The sequence below is a fragment of the Paralichthys olivaceus genome, chromosome 19 (genome assembly GCF_024713975.1).
Source record: "Paralichthys olivaceus isolate ysfri-2021 chromosome 19, ASM2471397v2, whole genome shotgun sequence".
Classification (NCBI taxonomy): Eukaryota; Metazoa; Chordata; class Actinopteri; order Pleuronectiformes; family Paralichthyidae; genus Paralichthys; species Paralichthys olivaceus.
In genome coordinates this window covers 851,059-867,859 of record NC_091111.1, presented here as the reverse complement: position 1 = coordinate 867,859, position 16,801 = coordinate 851,059, and the positions used below count along the sequence as shown (strand labels likewise).

The window sequence follows — 16,801 nt, the reverse complement described above, 5'->3', positions numbered from 1 at the left end:
TCTGTAGACGATGCAGTCAACTTGGCCCTCCACTACATCCTCCAGAACCTGGACTCCGCAGGAACCTACGCCGGGATCCTGTTTGTGGATTTCAGCTCTGCTTTCAACACCATCATCACAGCTCTGCTTCAGGAGACGCTCTCCCTGCTGAGTGTGCCTGACTCCACCTGCAGGATGATCACCGACTTCCTATCTGACAGGAAGCAGCGCGTGAAGCTGAGGAAACATGTTTCCGACTCCCGGACCATCAGCACCAGATACCCCCAGGGCTGTGTTCTTTCTCCTCTGCTCTTCTCCCTGTACACAAACAGCTGCGCCTCAAGCCACCAGTCTGTCAAGCTTCTAAAGTTTGCGGACGAGACCACTCTCACTGGTCTCATATCTGATGGTGACGAGTCCGCCTACAGGTGGGAGGTTGACCATCTGGTCAACTGGTGCAGCCAAAACAACCTAGAGCTCAATGCTCTAAAGACAGTGGAGATGGTTGTAGAATACAGGAATAACTCAGCCTCACCTGCCCCCATCACCTTCTGTGACTCCACAATTGACACTGTGGAGTCCTTCCGCTTCCTGGGAACTATCATCTCCCAGGACCTCAAGTGAAATCACCATCAAGAAAGCTCATTAGAGGATGTACTTCCTGCAGCAGTTGAAGAAATTCCACCTGCCAAAAACAATGATGGTGCACTTCTACACAGCCATCATTGAGTCCATCCTCACATCCTCCATCAACATCTGGTACGCTGCTGCCACTGCCAAGGACAAGAGCAGACTGCAGTGTGTCATTCGGTCTGCAGACAAGGTGATTGGCTGCAATCTACCGTCGCTCCAGGACCTGTACACCTCCAGAACTCTGAAGCGTGCAGGAAAGATCAGGATCTGTCCTATAATGTCCATATAAAACAAATTTCAAAGACTGCTTTCTTCCACCTACATAACATCGCCAAAATTTTCTCAAGCGGATGCAGAGAAACTAGTCCATGCATTTGTTACTTCTAGGCTGGACTATTGCAACTTTTTGTTATCAGGTTGCTCCAATAAGTCTCTTGGGACTTTGCAGCTAATTCAGAATGCTGCTGCACGTGTTCTAAAAGGAACCAAGATCAGAGATCACATCTCTCCCATTTAGATAGATAGATACTTTATTCATCCCCGAGGGGAAATTCTTTTGTTCCAGCAGTACAGACATGTGCAATAAGTACAGACATGTGCAATAAGTACAAAACATTTTTTTACATAAAAGAGCATACATGCAGGATATGGTGACTGAGTTGTTCAGAGTTAAATTGAGGCAAAGTTAAAAGTTTAAGTTAAAAACAGAGGAGACTAGTTGAATGTTTCAGTAATCAAGAAGCATAAGAACATACAAACAAAACCATAAAACAGTGCAAGAGTAGATGTGGTACAGCGATAAAGTGATAAAAACAGTGCAGGTAGTAAGTGATACAGTGATGTGCAAAAGAGTCTAGCTACTACACAGTAACATTACAAGAGTAACATTTACTCAAATTGAAGAAATTTTTACTCTATTTTGGATAACATTTGGTCCCTCTCTAAAAAGAGTTAAGTTAACTCTTTCGATAGAGTTGTTTAATCGGAGTAATTTCTCTTTAGAGTGAAAATTCTACTCTTTAATAGTATAATTCAGTCTATATAGAGACAATTTCAATTGACTCTCACTCTATTTTTACTCCTACTAGAGGAACTACAAATTTGCTCCACAAAAATTTACTCCCTTAAAAAGAGTTAACATTCCCTAATTTTGAGTAATTGTTTCTCTGTAAGGAGTCCATTTTAGAAATTGCACAATTCAATATTAAGCTCGTACAATCGTTAAAAATGACAAAAGATCAATTATTCCACATGTCCTTTTATTTGGCACCAAATATTTGCTCTCAATCGAAAATTCTCATTCCATTTGTGCACATGCACACTGTTGACATTAGAGCTGCAATGATTAATCGACAAATCGATTATTAATCGCTTATTAAAATAATCGCCAACTATTTTGATAATCGATTAATCGTTTCGAGTAATTTTTTAATAACAAATGTCCAAATTCTCTGATTTCAGCTTCTCAAATGTGAATATTTTCTGGTCTCTTTAATCCTATTATGACAGTCAACTGAAATATCTGAGTCTTTTGGACATAACAATACATTTGAGGACGTCAACATGGGCTTTGGAAAATGTATCAACATTTTACGGACCAAAACACTAATCGATTAGTAATCGATGAATCGAGAAAATAATCGACAGATTAATCGATTATCAAGATAATCGTTAGTTGCAGCCCTAGTTGACATCATTCTAAACAAAAAGCATTACATGAAAAAATAAGGGATTATAAACAAATCTGAATCAAGACCACATGACATTAGAATATCAAAAGACTTGTGGTGCAAAAGGTCTTTAAATTCCAAAACAATGGGTGCTTCTGCGGTGTGCATAACCTTGAAAGCATGGACATGTTCCTCTAAATAAAGAGTTTTCATAGCAGTCGTTACAAAAAGAACACACTCATCTCTTACAACAATATTCTGGATTACATGAAACACAGGCATCTCATCCTCCACTCTTATGCAAACAGCCAGCCCAGGCCGATACAAATTCCCAAAACTCTTTATCCATTTTACATTGTAGATCTTTGTCCAAACGGGAACATTGAGCTTAACAGCGATCTCTGTGTAGGATTCTAGTCTATTCAAGGGGACCATTTTGCCAGGGCCTAATTTCAATTCATTTGGATTAAATGTTTGCCAAAAATATGCCACATGACATTGGTGTTTTTTGGCCAATGTTTTTGTAATTTTTTTTAAAACTTTTTATTTGTCTTTTGAAGTAATTGTGTTTTCCTTCGTAGCGCATGCACCAGCTATGTATCAAAGGGCCAAGTTTATGCATCGACGTTGGGTAGTGGATTAAGAAATGATGTTTGGGCAGTAATTTCTTGTGGGGATATAAATACTTGAATAGACTGTGGTGTTCAGAAATCAGATGCTTCAAATATATAGTTATGCCACTCGATATGGCTGGAGACAAAACTATGCTGACTATTTGAAGCAGTAAAATGAATAGATACCAGTTTTGGTCACTTGAACAAACAAGATCCCCGAATATGATCGGGAGGTGGCGCAGCAAACACCAGCTTTGTGTCGCATTAAGGCTTAAGTCATTAGAACCCTCAACTAAATTAACACCTGGAGGTTTGTTGCACTGTTCCAAGCGACCATAATTGAAACTCTGAATTCGTCTGTGTATTTCTGCCGGTGTTGTGTAATTGTTACCCAAGTGTTGCAGAAGGAGCTTCATCTCAAATTGGGCAACCCCTTCAAATATGTCGTGCATGATATCAACTGAAAAATTTGTCGCCGTATGAAAATATTGCAAGGAATTTAAAAGGCACAGCTTTTTCACGCCCATAACATAAGGAAGATGAGGGTTACTCTTGATAACTTCACAATGTTCTGCGTGAAGTTCTTTGGTTCGAAGTGAGATCTTACTGCTATCTCCGTTGCTAACTGCTAACTCCGTTTGAAAATCTTCCTTCTCCAGTAGGCAAAAACGACAACAATAACGAGCACTGAACGATTCTACAAAACCAAATAAAGAATGGATACCAAGGTTGTCTCCTGTAACTTGAATGATGGTTCCGTAAACAGCATGATCAAAATGGGGAATCTGAACTCCTTCAGTTTCAAGACGAGGTATATCCTTGACCAGTGGCTCAAGGATCTTATCAAATCCATAAGTTTTGATGTCTTGTGCGTGAAATAACGAAACCAAATGGATGCCAAGTAAATTTCAGTTATATTTTGGAGAAATATTTCTCAACGTAAAATAGATGGCTCCTAACTTGTGTATTCCACGCTTGGACCCAAGGGGGTTTGAACACTCAAACTCATCAAAAAAGAGCTGGATCTGAAATGCATGCTTTTGCTTCAAGAAAAGGGGATGACTTTTAAAGAATTCTCCATCCTGTATATCGTAGAGAAATGTTATTCTTGTAGATTGTATATATATATACAATCTACGAGAATAACATCTACTCATACTGAATACCAGTCATTATAAATAGCAGCAAATAAATTAAATTTACAATGCAGATGGGATAGGAGACTTGTGTAGTTACGTTAAAACTTCAGTTGTTACAATTGCTACAAGGATTTATTATAGAACCTGATGGCGGATGTCAGGAATGACTTCCTGAATCTGTCCTTGTGACAGCGGAGTAGTCTGAGTCTGTGTGAGAATGTGCTCCTCTGAGCCTGGAGGATTTGGTGGAGAGGTTGGTCGGGGTTATCCATGATGGATAGCAGTTTGTTCAGCATCCTCCTCTCCACCACTGTTTCCATGTTGTCCAGTTTGCAGCCGATGATGGAGCCAGCCTTCTTAATTAGTTTATTAAGTCTGTTAGTTTCCCCGGCTCCAATCCCCTCTTCCGTTTCCTATCAGTACTCGTGCAGCAGCATTCTGCACCAGCTGAAGGGTTTTTAAGGATCTGCTGGGACACCCTGATAATAGGGAGTTGCAGTAGTCTAGCCTAGACGTAAAAAAGGCATGAATTAGTTGTTCAGAATCCTGTTTTGACAGGATGTGTCTGATTCTCTTTATATTACGCAGATGAAAGAAAGCTATTCTGGAGGTTTGACTAATGTGTTGGGTAAGTGACAGATCTTCATCGATGATAACTCCTAGGTTCTTCACAGTGGAGTTTGGAACCAGGCGGATATCATCTAGGTTAACCGACTGGTTAGACAGAGTTTCTCTGAGATGCATAGGACCCAGGATTACGACCTTAGTTTTGTCTGTGTTTAACAATAAGAAATTCTGGGTCATCCAGGCCTTTATGTCTTTAAGACAGTTTTGAAATCAAATTAAATGGTTCAGTTTGCCTGACTTCATAGATAAATATAACTGTGTGTCATCTGCATAGCAGTGAAAAAGAATGTTATGTTTTCTAATAATATTGCCTAATGGTAACATGTATAAATTAAAGAGTATTGGGCCAAGAACCAAACCTTGTGGGACTCCATGATTATCTTTAGTGTATTCTGAGTATTCATCATTAACACTAACAAAGTGGAATTTGATAAATAAGACCTAAACCAGCTTAATGCTGTCCCTCCAATCCCAACCTCCTGCTCTAATCTTTGAAGGAGAATGTTATGGTCAATGGTGTTGAATGTAGCACTGAGATCTAACATGACTAGCATTGAGACAAGACCCTGGTCAGAGGCTAGGAGAATATTATTTGAGACTTTTAGAAGTGCTGACTCTGTGCTATGGTGCATTCTAAATCATTTCTCTGAAGGTGATCGAGCAGCTGATTTACAACAGCTCTTTCTAAAAGTTTAGAAGTAAAAGGGAGGTTTGATATAGGCCTGTAATTTGCTAAGATATCTGCATATAAGCTAGGCTTCTTTAGCAGAGGCTCAATTACTGCTAGTTTAAAAGCCTGTGGTACATAGCCAGTTAATAAAGAGCTATTTATAAGATTCAATACAGTGCTGCCGACTTCTAAGAACGCCTCTTTAAAGAGCTGAGTAGGGATAGGGCCCAGCAAGTAGGTTGAAGTTTTAGAGGATGAGACTAAAGAAGATAGCTGTGAAAGGGTGATCTGGGAGAACTGATCTAACCGTGAGTCTAGGTCTACACTTTTTTCATAGTTGACCGTTTGTGACTGAGTTTTTGGGGAGTAAAGGTGATAGTTTCAATTTTATCAGTGAAGAAGTGAATAAAATCATTGCTGCTCAATGACAATGGGATTTTTTGGTTCAATAGAGCTGTGGCTCTTGGTCAGCCTGGCTACAGTGCTGAAAGGAAACCTGGGGTTGATCTTATTGTCCTCTATTAGTCTAGAGTAATATGAGGTTCTGGCACGTATATGTCACAAATTCTCCTTCCTATTAATGTTTTCACTATCAGTTTTCCATATACTAATCCCTGTGTCGTTTCAGAGTTCAGCCACTCCCCTCCTGCTCTGCACGTCCACACCGGCTCCACCCACATACGCACCTGTCTCCAATCTGCTCATCAGTCACCTCCAGTATATCTGCCTGCCAGTTTCCTTTGTCCTCTGCCAGATCGTTAGTGTTTTCATGCCTTACCTTCCAGCGTTATCTTCCCTACCTATTGCCTGCCTGACCTCCGTGTTACCTACCCGCCTGTTCTCTGGACCCTTCTCTCGCCTACTCCCTGTCGGACATTGTTTGCTGTGGACTGATCACCTGGCTCCTGACCTCTGCTCTGTTACCTGGATTCCCCTTTCGCCTACTCCCTGCTGGTTCTGTTTGCCCCGGACTGTCTGCCTGGAAATCGACCTCTGCTTTGAAATAAACCCTGAACTTTGCCTAATCCTTGTCTGCTTCCGTGTCGTGCATTTGGGTCCACGCCTGCCACTTCTGCCAGCCCCTGACAGTATAAGAGCTTTTTATACACTTCAAAGCAACTCCTCCAGCAAGTAAACTTAACTTCAGAACGGGCGGAGAACCACTTCTTCTCTAACCTCCGTGTTGCCAGTTTTAGGGTCCGAGTTTCAGAAGTAAACCACGGAGTGAACCTCCTTTGATGAATTAACTTCTTTTTCAGAGGAGCAATACTATCAAGGACAGTTTGAAGTCCTGAGGTTGTACTATCCACTATGTTATCGAGTTCTGCAGGAGCGAGGTTGAAAAGATTATCACACATTTCATTTACGCATGGCTGCAGAATAGAGGGAATTATCTCCTTGAATTTATTAATTTTGCTATCGGACAGTAACCGACTATGGGAGAATTTTTGACTCGCCTGAGTACAGTTGCTAGTCATAAATTCAAATGAGAGAAGGAAATGATCTGACAATAAAGGGTTGGAATCACACACTACTAGATTCTCAACATCAATGTCATCGTCAGTATAAGGTATAAGGTGTGGTTTAAGTTATGAGTTGGTTTATCTACGTGCTGACTGAAACCAAATGAATCTATCAGAGAGTTAAACGCACCTCTAAGGCTATCATTGGTTTCATCAACATGAATGTTAAAGTCACCCATGATGATGATTTTATCTGCACTAAGGACTAATTCTGCAAATTCATTTAGAAACTCTGTATAAGCAGCGGGTGGGCGATAAAGGATGGTTAAATAAACAGGTTTATGTTGTTTGAGGGTTGGGTGGGAAAGACAAAGGGTGAGGCTTTCAAACAATGTAAAATGTTCTTTAACTCGAGGGGTAATTGTAAGGTAAGAGTTACATATTGCTGCTACCCCTCCACCTCTACCTGTACTAGGGGGAATGTGTGTATTACTGTGGGTTGGAGGTGTAGCTTCATTTAGGATCACAAATTCATCCTGTTGGAGCCAGGATTCTGTTATACAAAATAAATCAAATTTGTGATCACTAATCAGGTCATTGATCAGTAGAGATTTAGACCTGAGTGATCTGACGTTTAGTAAGCCACTTTTAATATTACTATGTTTAGATTCTGTGTGTTGATTTTTACCAGGTTACTGTGGACTGCTCCTCTCCTTCCTATCTGTCTAATGGGGACATTATGAGCTTTGGGGGCAGACACAGTCTTTATCATAGATATAGGTGACTGACCCAGGACTGCAACTCTGCTGCCTGGTCTCTCTCTGAATTGTCAATTTAAATAGGTTATAATATTTCTAGCCATAAGAGAGGCTCCATCCAAAGTGGGGTGGATGCCATCTCTCCTCATGAGACCAGGCTTTCCCCAGAATTTTGGCCAATTATTTATATAGCCCACATTATTGTCCGGGCACCACCTCGACAACCAGCTCTTAAATTGATGCATGCGACTAAACATGTCATCACTACTTATATTTGGCAGGGGGCCAGAGAAGATTACGGTGTCGGACATAGTTTTGGCGTATGTACACACCGATTTAATTAATTTTAGTGACCTCCGACTGACGCAGACGGGTGTCGTTACTGCCGACGTGAATAATAATCTTATTAAATTTACTGTTACATTTAGCCAGCAGTTTAAGATTTGACTCTATGTCTCCAGCTCTGGCCCCTGGGATACACTTTACTATGGTCGCTGGTGACATAAACTTCACATGTCGTACTACAGAGTCTCCAATGACCAGAGTCGTGTCCTCAGCCGGTGCGTTGCTGAGAGGGAAAAATTTATTGGAAACACGAATGTGATGGTGGTGAGCCGGGGGCTTTGATTTAGCGCTATGTTTCTTTCCTCGGACAGTCACCCAATCACCCTGACTTCCCGACTGCTCGGGAACCGCTGGGGGGGCTGAGGAAGCTAACGCTATTGCTACTGGGCTTGCACCATCTACTGAGGATAAGCTAATGCTAGCCGCTAAAGGTTGTGCCTCAATGGTGTGGAGCCGTGCATCTAGCTGACTAAGCCTCGCCTCCAACTTACTGATTAAACTACATTTACTACACATATCTTTACCACTAAAGGAGGCAGAGGAGTGACTAATCATTAGACACACCGAGCAAGAGAGTGCAGGAGAGGGAGAGGAAGAGGGGGAAGCCATGGCTACCGCTAAAGCTAGGAGCTAAGTTTGCTAACCGGCAAAAAAATTACGCTTCACCGATGTTTAGCGTGAGAGTGGCAGGTACGGAGCAGGAGATTAAGGTTGTGATTGTGTATAGATAGAGAGTCAATACGGAAACGTTTTCAAAATAATAGAAATATAAGAGTGAAGAGAGCAGTATTCAGAACAGCGACAGACACAACAGCGATAACAACAACCCGAAATGACTCAATACGCTCACCGTAGTACGTCAGTATGTGTCAGGGGATGGCAGAAGAGGCAGGCGTGGACCCAAATGCACGACACGGAAGCAGACAAGGATTAGGCAAAGTTCAGGGTTTATTTCAAAGCAGAGGTCGATTTCCAGGCAGACAGTCCGGGGCAAACAGAACCAGCAGGGAGTAGGCAAAAGGGGAATCCAGGTAACAGAGCCGAGGTCAGGAGCCAGGTGATCAGTCCACAGCAAACAATGTCCGACAGGGAGTAGGCGAGAGAAGGGTCCAGAGAACAGGCGGGTAGGTAACACGGAGGTCAGGCAGGCGATAGGTAGGGAAGATAACGCTGGAAGGTAAGGCATGAAAACACTAACGATCTGGCAGAGGACAAAGGAAACTGGCAGGCAGATATACTGGAGGTGACTGATGAGTGGATTGGAGACAGGTGCGTATGTGGGTGGAGCCGGTGTGGACGTGCAGAGCAGGAGGGGAGTGGCTGAACTCTGAAACGACACAGGGATTAGTATATGGAAAACTGATATTGAAAACATTAATAGGAAGGAGAATTCGTGACAGAACCCCCCCCCTTAGGGACGGCTCCTGACGTCCCCCCAGGCTGGTCAGGATGTGACCTATGGAACTCTCTGATGAGAGAACGGTCGAAGATGTTGCGAGAGGGTTCCCAGGAGCGCTCCTCCGGTCCATATCCCTCCCAATCAACGAGGTACTGGAGACCCCTACCCCGTGGTCGGGACTTCAGGATCCTATTTATAGTATGGGCAGGACCCCCATCAATAAGTCGGGTGGGTGGTGGGGGCCTGGAGGCGGGCTGAAGCTGGCTCTCGCTGACGGGTTTGATCCTGGACACATGAAATGTGGGATGAACCCTCATCGTACGGGGCAGGTTAAGCCGGACAGCAGCTGGGTTGATGATCTGCGCGATCGGGAAAGGTCCCACAAACCTCGGAGCCAATTTCCTGGACTCCACCCGGAGAGGAAGGTCACGGGTAGACAGCCAAACCCGCTGACCGGTAGTGTAGTTGGGCGCTGGGGTGCGGTGTCGGTTGGCCCCCCTCTGGTACCGGTCAGAAGCGCGCAGGAGCGCAGAGCGGGCCTGCAGCCAGGTCCTACGACAGCGCCGTATAAACCCCTGGACGGATGGAACCCTGGCCTCTCGCTCCTGTACCGGGAAGAGTGGGGGCTGGTATCCTAGAGAGCACTGGAATGGGGAGAGTCCCGTGGCTGAACTGGGAAGGGTGTTGTGTGCGTATTCTACCCACAGGAGGTGCTTAGACCAGGAGGATGGATTGTGGGACACCACGCACCTCAGAGCTGTTTCCATTTCCTGATTCATCCTTTCAGACTGGCCATTGGATTGTGGATGGAACCCAGAAGATAGGCTGACCCTGGCACCCAGCAGGCTGCAGAACTCCATCCAGAACCGAGAGGTGAACTGTGGGCCCCTGTCAGAGACAATGTCACAAGGAAGGCCATGCACACGAAAGACGTGCTGTAACATGAGCTCCGCCGTCTCCTTGGCAGATGGTAATTTGGGTAACGGAATAAAATGGGCCGACTTGGAGAACCTATCAACAACAGTGAGTATGGTGGTGTTACCGTCAGATGGCGGAAGTCCAGTGACGAAGTCCAGGGAGACGTGCGACCAGGGGCGATGGGCAATGGGCAGTGGCTGGAGCAGGCCAGCAGGGGCGTGATGGGCACTCTTGTGCTGAGAACAGGTATGGCAGGCAGCGACAAACTCCTTTGTGTCCTCCTCCATGGACCCCCACCAGAAACGTTGCCTCACCAGCGCTAAGGTGCGCCTGACCCCTGGGTGGCAGGCAAGTCGGGAAGAATGTCCCCACTGGAGAACTTGAGAGCGCAGGTTAGCAGACACAAACAGGCGATCTACCGGACAGGCACTAGGTGCTGGGTGATTAGCCTGACCCTGTCTCACCTTGTCCTCGATGTCCCAGGTGACAGCGCCGATGACCAGCTCGGAGGGGAGGATACTCTCGGGTACAGAGGGCCCACTGTCTGCATGGAACTGCCGGGACAGGGCATCAGGCTTGATATTTTTTGATCCTGGTCGGTAAGATAAAGCAAAATCAAAGCGGTTAAAAAATAGAGCCCACCTGGCTTGACGGGAATTCAACCTCTTGGCAGACCGGATATACTCAAGGTTCTTGTGGTCGGTCAAGACCACAAACGGTTGCTCCGCCCCCTCTAGCCAGTGTCTCCACTCCTCCAAAGCCATTTTCACCGCCAGCAGCTCTCTGTTCCCAATGTCATAATGCTGCTCGGCAGGTGACAGCTTGCGTGAAAAAAAAGCACACGGGTGCATCCTCTGATCCTCTGCCGACCGCTGAGAGAGGACTGCTCCCACCCCGGAGTCCGATGCATCCACCTCCACCAGAAACTGACGCGCCGGATCTGGAAAAACGAGAATGGGAGCAGACGAGAATCTAGATTTTAATTCAGAGAATGCTTTATCAGCAGCAGAGGACCACTGAAAGGTGAGTCTAGGAGAGGTGAGAGCGGTAAGAGAAGCCGCCACAGAACTATAGTTGCGGATGAAGCGCCGATAGAAATTAGCAAACCCCAGGAACTGCTGCAGCTTCTTCCGAGTGGTGGGGATTGGCCAATCAGCCACTGCTTTAACTTTAGCGGGGTCCATCAGGATCTGCCCAGGTCTGATGATAAATCCCAGAAAAGTGACCTCAGAAGCATGAAATTCGCATTTTTCTGCTTTAACGAAGAGCTGATTCTCCAGGAGCCTCTGGAGAACACTCTGTACATGCTGGATATGCTCTGATTCGGACTTAGAAAATATTAGGATGTCGTCCAGGTATACGAATACAAAGATGTTGAGGAAATCCCGGAGAACATCATTAACCATGGCCTGGAAGACAGCAGGGGCGTTAGTAAGACCAAATGGCATAACAAGATATTCATAATGTCCACTGGGTGTGTTGAATGCCGTTTTCCATTCGTCCCCCTCCCGGATACGAACCAGGTGATAGGCATTACGGAGGTCAAGCTTAGTAAAGACTGTCGCCCCTTGCAATAGTTCAAATGCCGATGAGATGAGTGGAATAGGGTACCTGTTTTTAACGGTGATGTCATTCAGCCCTCGGTAGTCAATGCAGGGCCGGAGGGTCTTGTCCTTCTTGTCCACAAAGAAGAATCCTGCTCCTGCAGGGGATGACGAAGGCTGGATGATGCCCGCCGCCAGCGAGTCATTGATATAATTCTCCATGGCCTTGGTCTCAGGAGCAGACAGGGAGAATAATCGCCCTCGGGGTGGTGAGGTTCCAGGAAGGAGATCGATGGCACAGTCGTACGGGCGGTGTGGAGGAAGCGAAGTGGCCCGTGCTTTGTTAAACACGCCCTGTAAGGCCAAGTAGTCAGCTGGAACTCCTTTCATATCTGTAACATCCTTAGACTGAGCGGGAACGGAGGCAAGTGATGATGCAGATCTGAGGCATATAGCATGACAGTAATTACTCCACTGGAGAATGGAACCAGAAACCCAGTCAATGTGGGGATTATGTCTCTTTAGCCAGGGGTGCCCCAGGATAATAGGCTGTTGAGGTGCCTGGATCAGGTGAAATGTGAGCAGTTCCGTGTGGTTCCCTGACATGCCCAGGCGGAGAGGAATAGTGCGGTGAGTTACTGTGCATAAGAGACGGCCATCCAGGGCAGTGGCTCTAATAGGCTGGCACAGGGGCTCTTGTTCAACGCCCAGCTGGTCAGCAAGCTCACGGTCCATGAGGTTGGTGTCAGCCCCGGAGTCAATCAGAACAGAAACAGTGTTAATCTGTCCATTACAGAATAGCTGGGCGTGAATAAGGGGCCGAGGGGGCTTTTCAGAACTTGTAGTGTGGCTCACCAGCGCCCTCTGAATCTCTGGTGAGCCTGATCTTTTACCGGGCATGATGACACGAAGTGACCTCCCCGGCCACAGTACATACAGCAATTCTCCACCAGGCGCCGCTGTCGCTCCACTGATGACAGCCGGGTCCTCCCCAGTTGCATCGGTTCGGCTGGAGTGCTGCGCGCGCTCGGGATAGATGCCGGGGAGAATCCTGGCGGTGGTGAAGGTAAGCGCCCACCTTGACTGCTCGTCCCCATCCGCTCGTGTCTCCGCTCCTGGAGGCGCCCATCGATGCGGATAGCAGTAGCGATGAGCGTGTCCAAGTCGGCCGGAGGATCGCGTGCCGCCAGTTCATCCTTGATGACGTCTGAGAGCCCGTTGTGGAAGGCGTCTCTCAGTGCGGAGGCATTCCACTCGCTCCCCGCTGCAATGGTCCGGAAGTCGATGGAATAGTCCACCACTCGTCGAGTCCCCTGGGACAGGTTGAGAAGCCCCCGAGCAGCCTCACGGCCGGGGGTAGCATGGTCGAACACCTTCCGGAGCCCCTCGGAGAAGGCAGAAACGGAAGAGCAGATCGCCGACTGCTTCTCCCACTCGGCGGTTCCCCACTCCCGTGCTCGTCCTGACAGCTGGGTGATCATGCAAGCCACTCTCGATCTCTCGGTGGGGTACGTGAGAGGCTGTAATTCAAAAGTCAGTGAGCAGAGTGTGAGAAAGGATCGGCAGGTACCGGGAGCTCCGGAGAATCGGTCGGGAGCGTTGAGACGAGGTTCCGGACCCGAAGCAGCACGAGCGGGAGGACTGGCCGGCTGCGGTACCGCCGGTGGTTGACTCGCCGGTGGTTGACAGATCTGCACCAACTGCTGGACCTGGTCGTTGATGGCCTCCAGTCGTTGGTCGTGGCGTGTGGCAGAAGCTTGAACGGCCTCCGCCATGGAGGTGAGTTGTCGCTCCTGTTGTTTCAGTGCATTGGCGTGTGCAACCACCTCCTGGTAGAGTCTCTGGGCGTCGGCTGGGTCCATTCTTGGCCAGATCGTTCTGTCAGGGGATGGCAGAAGAGGCAGGCGTGGACCCAAATGCACGACACGGAAGCAGACAAGGATTAGGCAAAGTTCAGGGTTTATTTCAAAGCAGAGGTCGATTTCCAGGCAGACAGTCCGGGGCAAACAGAACCAGCAGGGAGTAGGCAAAAGGGGAATCCAGGTAACAGAGCCGAGGTCAGGAGCCAGGTGATCAGTCCACAGCAAACAATGTCCGACAGGGAGTAGGCGAGAGAAGGGTCCAGAGAACAGGCGGGTAGGTAACACGGAGGTCAGGCAGGCGATAGGTAGGGAAGATAACGCTGGAAGGTAAGGCATGAAAACACTAACGATCTGGCAGAGGACAAAGGAAACTGGCAGGCAGATATACTGGAGGTGACTGATGAGTGGATTGGAGACAGGTGCGTATGTGGGTGGAGCCGGTGTGGACGTGCAGAGCAGGAGGGGAGTGGCTGAACTCTGAAACGACACAGGGATTAGTATATGGAAAACTGATATTGAAAACATTAATAGGAAGGAGAATTCGTGACAGTATGCCATCATCTTCCTTCTTTCTTTTCTTTCTCTCTCTCTATCTCTCTCTCTCTCCCTCCACCTGTATCTGTCCTTCAGGTGTGCAGATAAGGAGAACATCTTGCTGCATACGTTAAAGGATCGTAGCCTCCTCAGGAAGAAGAGCCTGCTCATCCCCTTTTTATACACAGCAGTAGTGTTCGACTTCCAGTCCAGTCTGTTGTTGATGGTCACACCCAGGTATTTGTATTCCACAACCATCTCCGTCTCCTCCCCCAACACAATCAGCGGTCGTGGAGCTGTCGTTTTCCGCCTGAAGTCGATCACCATCTCCTTGGTCTTGGCCACATTCAGACGCAGGTGACTCTCACTGGCCCACTCCACAAAGTCAGCCACCTTCTGCAGGTGGCATGACCCAGAGTCATGCTGAAAATCTGAGGTGTATAAGGTGAACAGGAAGGGGGACAGCACAGTCCCCTGCAGGGCTCCTACATCACTGACCACCACATCAGACAGACCACGACCCAGCCGCACAAACAGGTAGTCAATAATCCAGGAGATGGTGGGCATGTCAACCCCCATCACCTGCAGCTTCTCACCAAGCAACAGTGGCTGAATGGTGTTGAATGCACTGGAGAAATCAAAAAAAGTGATTCTCACAGTACAGCCAGCCTCATCCAGGTGCGTCTGAGCTCGTTGCAGCAGGTAAATGATGGTGTCATCCACCCCCACATTAGGCTGATATGCAAACTGAAGCGGGTCCATTAGGGATTTCACCTGTGGTCTAACGTGAGCCAGTACCAGCCGCTCCAGCACCTTCATCACGTGGGACGTCAGGGCCACAGGGCGGTAGTCCTCTGGTCCAGATGGTGACTTCCTCTTGGGGACAGGAACAAGGCATGATGTCTTCCACAGTGCTGGGACCATCCCCTGTTGTAGACTCAGGTTGAAGAGGTGCTGCAGGATCACAGACAGCTGGGTGGCACAGGCCCTCAGGAGCCTTGGGCTGAGACTGTCCGGGCCAGCAGCCTTGTTCGGATGTAGTCTCTCCAGCTGTCGTCTGACCTGGTAGGTTGTTACTGAGAGAGAGAGAGGGGAGGGAGGAGGAGGGGTGGAGGGGAGAAAGGAAGCATACTCAGGAGGTGAGAAAGTTTCCACGGAGGCAGATGGGGGCTGTGTGGAAGACTGTGAGCTGAACCTATTGAAGACGAGATTCATCTCGTTCGCCCTCTCCACGGTGCCTTCTGTCTGTTTCTCCTTCATGTTGAATCCAGTGATGGTCTTCATCCCAGACCACACCTCCCTCATGTTGTTTTGCTGGAGTTTGGACTCCAGCTTCCTCCTGTAGGTGTCTTTACACTCCTTCAGCTTCACCTTCAGGTCATGTAGTACAATCCTCAGCTCCTCCACCTAAAGGCCTCTTTCTTTTTATTGAGGAGGATCTTTAAGGCCCTGGTGATCCAAGGTTTATTGTTAGGATAGCAGTGTACAGTCCGGGCTGGAAGTGCAGTGTGTTCACAGAACCTGATGTATTCTGTGATGCAGTCCGTCATGGTGTTGATGTCATCCCCATGTGGCATACAGAGCGCCTCCCAGTCAGTAGACTCAAAGCAGTCCTGCAGTGCCATGTCGGCATCCTGTGTACTCCTCCTCACTGAGCGGGTGGCCACAGACTGCCTCTGCACCAGAGGGACATACTTTGGGGTCAACAGGACAAGGTTGTGATCAGGATTGCCTAGAGGGGGAAGGGCAGTGGCAGTGTATGCATCTGTGGCATTAACATACAAAAGGTCTATTGTTTTGTTGTCCCTGGTGGGGCAGTCAACATACTGGTGAAAAGTGGGTATTAGCGAGTTCAGGTTAGTATGGTTAAAGTCCCCAGTGATAGTAATAAATAAATTTTGGCTTCTTTAAATTGCCTACCTGTTAAATCTAGAATATAATTTAAAATTATCCTCCTCACATACAAAGCTCTTCATGAGCAAGCACCATCATATCTCAAAGAGCTCATAGTACCTTACTACCCCTCCAGAACACTACGCTCTCAGAATGCTGGGTTCCTTGTGGTTCTCATAGTCTCCAAAAGTAGATTGGGAGCCAGAGCTTTCAGTTATCAAGCTCCTCTTCTGTGGAACAAACTACCATTTTGGGTTCGGGAGGCAGACACGGTCAACACTTTTAAGAGTAGACTTAAGACTTTCCTTTATGATAGAGCTTATAGTTAGGGCTGGCTCAGGTCATCCCTCAGTTATGCTGCTATAGGATAAGACTGCTGGGGGACCCCCCCCCATTATCATCACCATCTCTAAACATACATGTCTCATTAATGCATGTTACTAACTAAACTTCTTCCCCAGAGTTTCTGTGCTCTCTCGTCCAGCAGGTTCTCATGGATCATGGCTGCTCCCGGTAATGGATCACTACTGCCATGGCCCTGCCTGACATCCACTCTTGTTATTACTATTAGTCATAATTCTGACATTAATATTAACTTGTTTATTATTGTAGCATTGTTATATATTACCACCACTGCTAACCACTGCTATTGTAATCCTTGTCTTTCATTGTAATTGTACAATATGTTTCTGTTGCGTTGTTCTGTACACGTGACATCCATTGCACGTCTGTCCATCCTGGGAGAGGGATCCC

The 16,801-nt window shown here is 47.0% G+C and overlaps 1 pseudogene; it reads right to left on the bottom strand.

Annotated features, from left to right (window-relative positions):
* Positions 1–869: 869 nt before the first annotated feature.
* Positions 870–9,303, bottom strand: LOC138405574 (uncharacterized; annotated as a pseudogene).
* Positions 9,304–16,801: the final 7,498 nt, after the last annotated feature.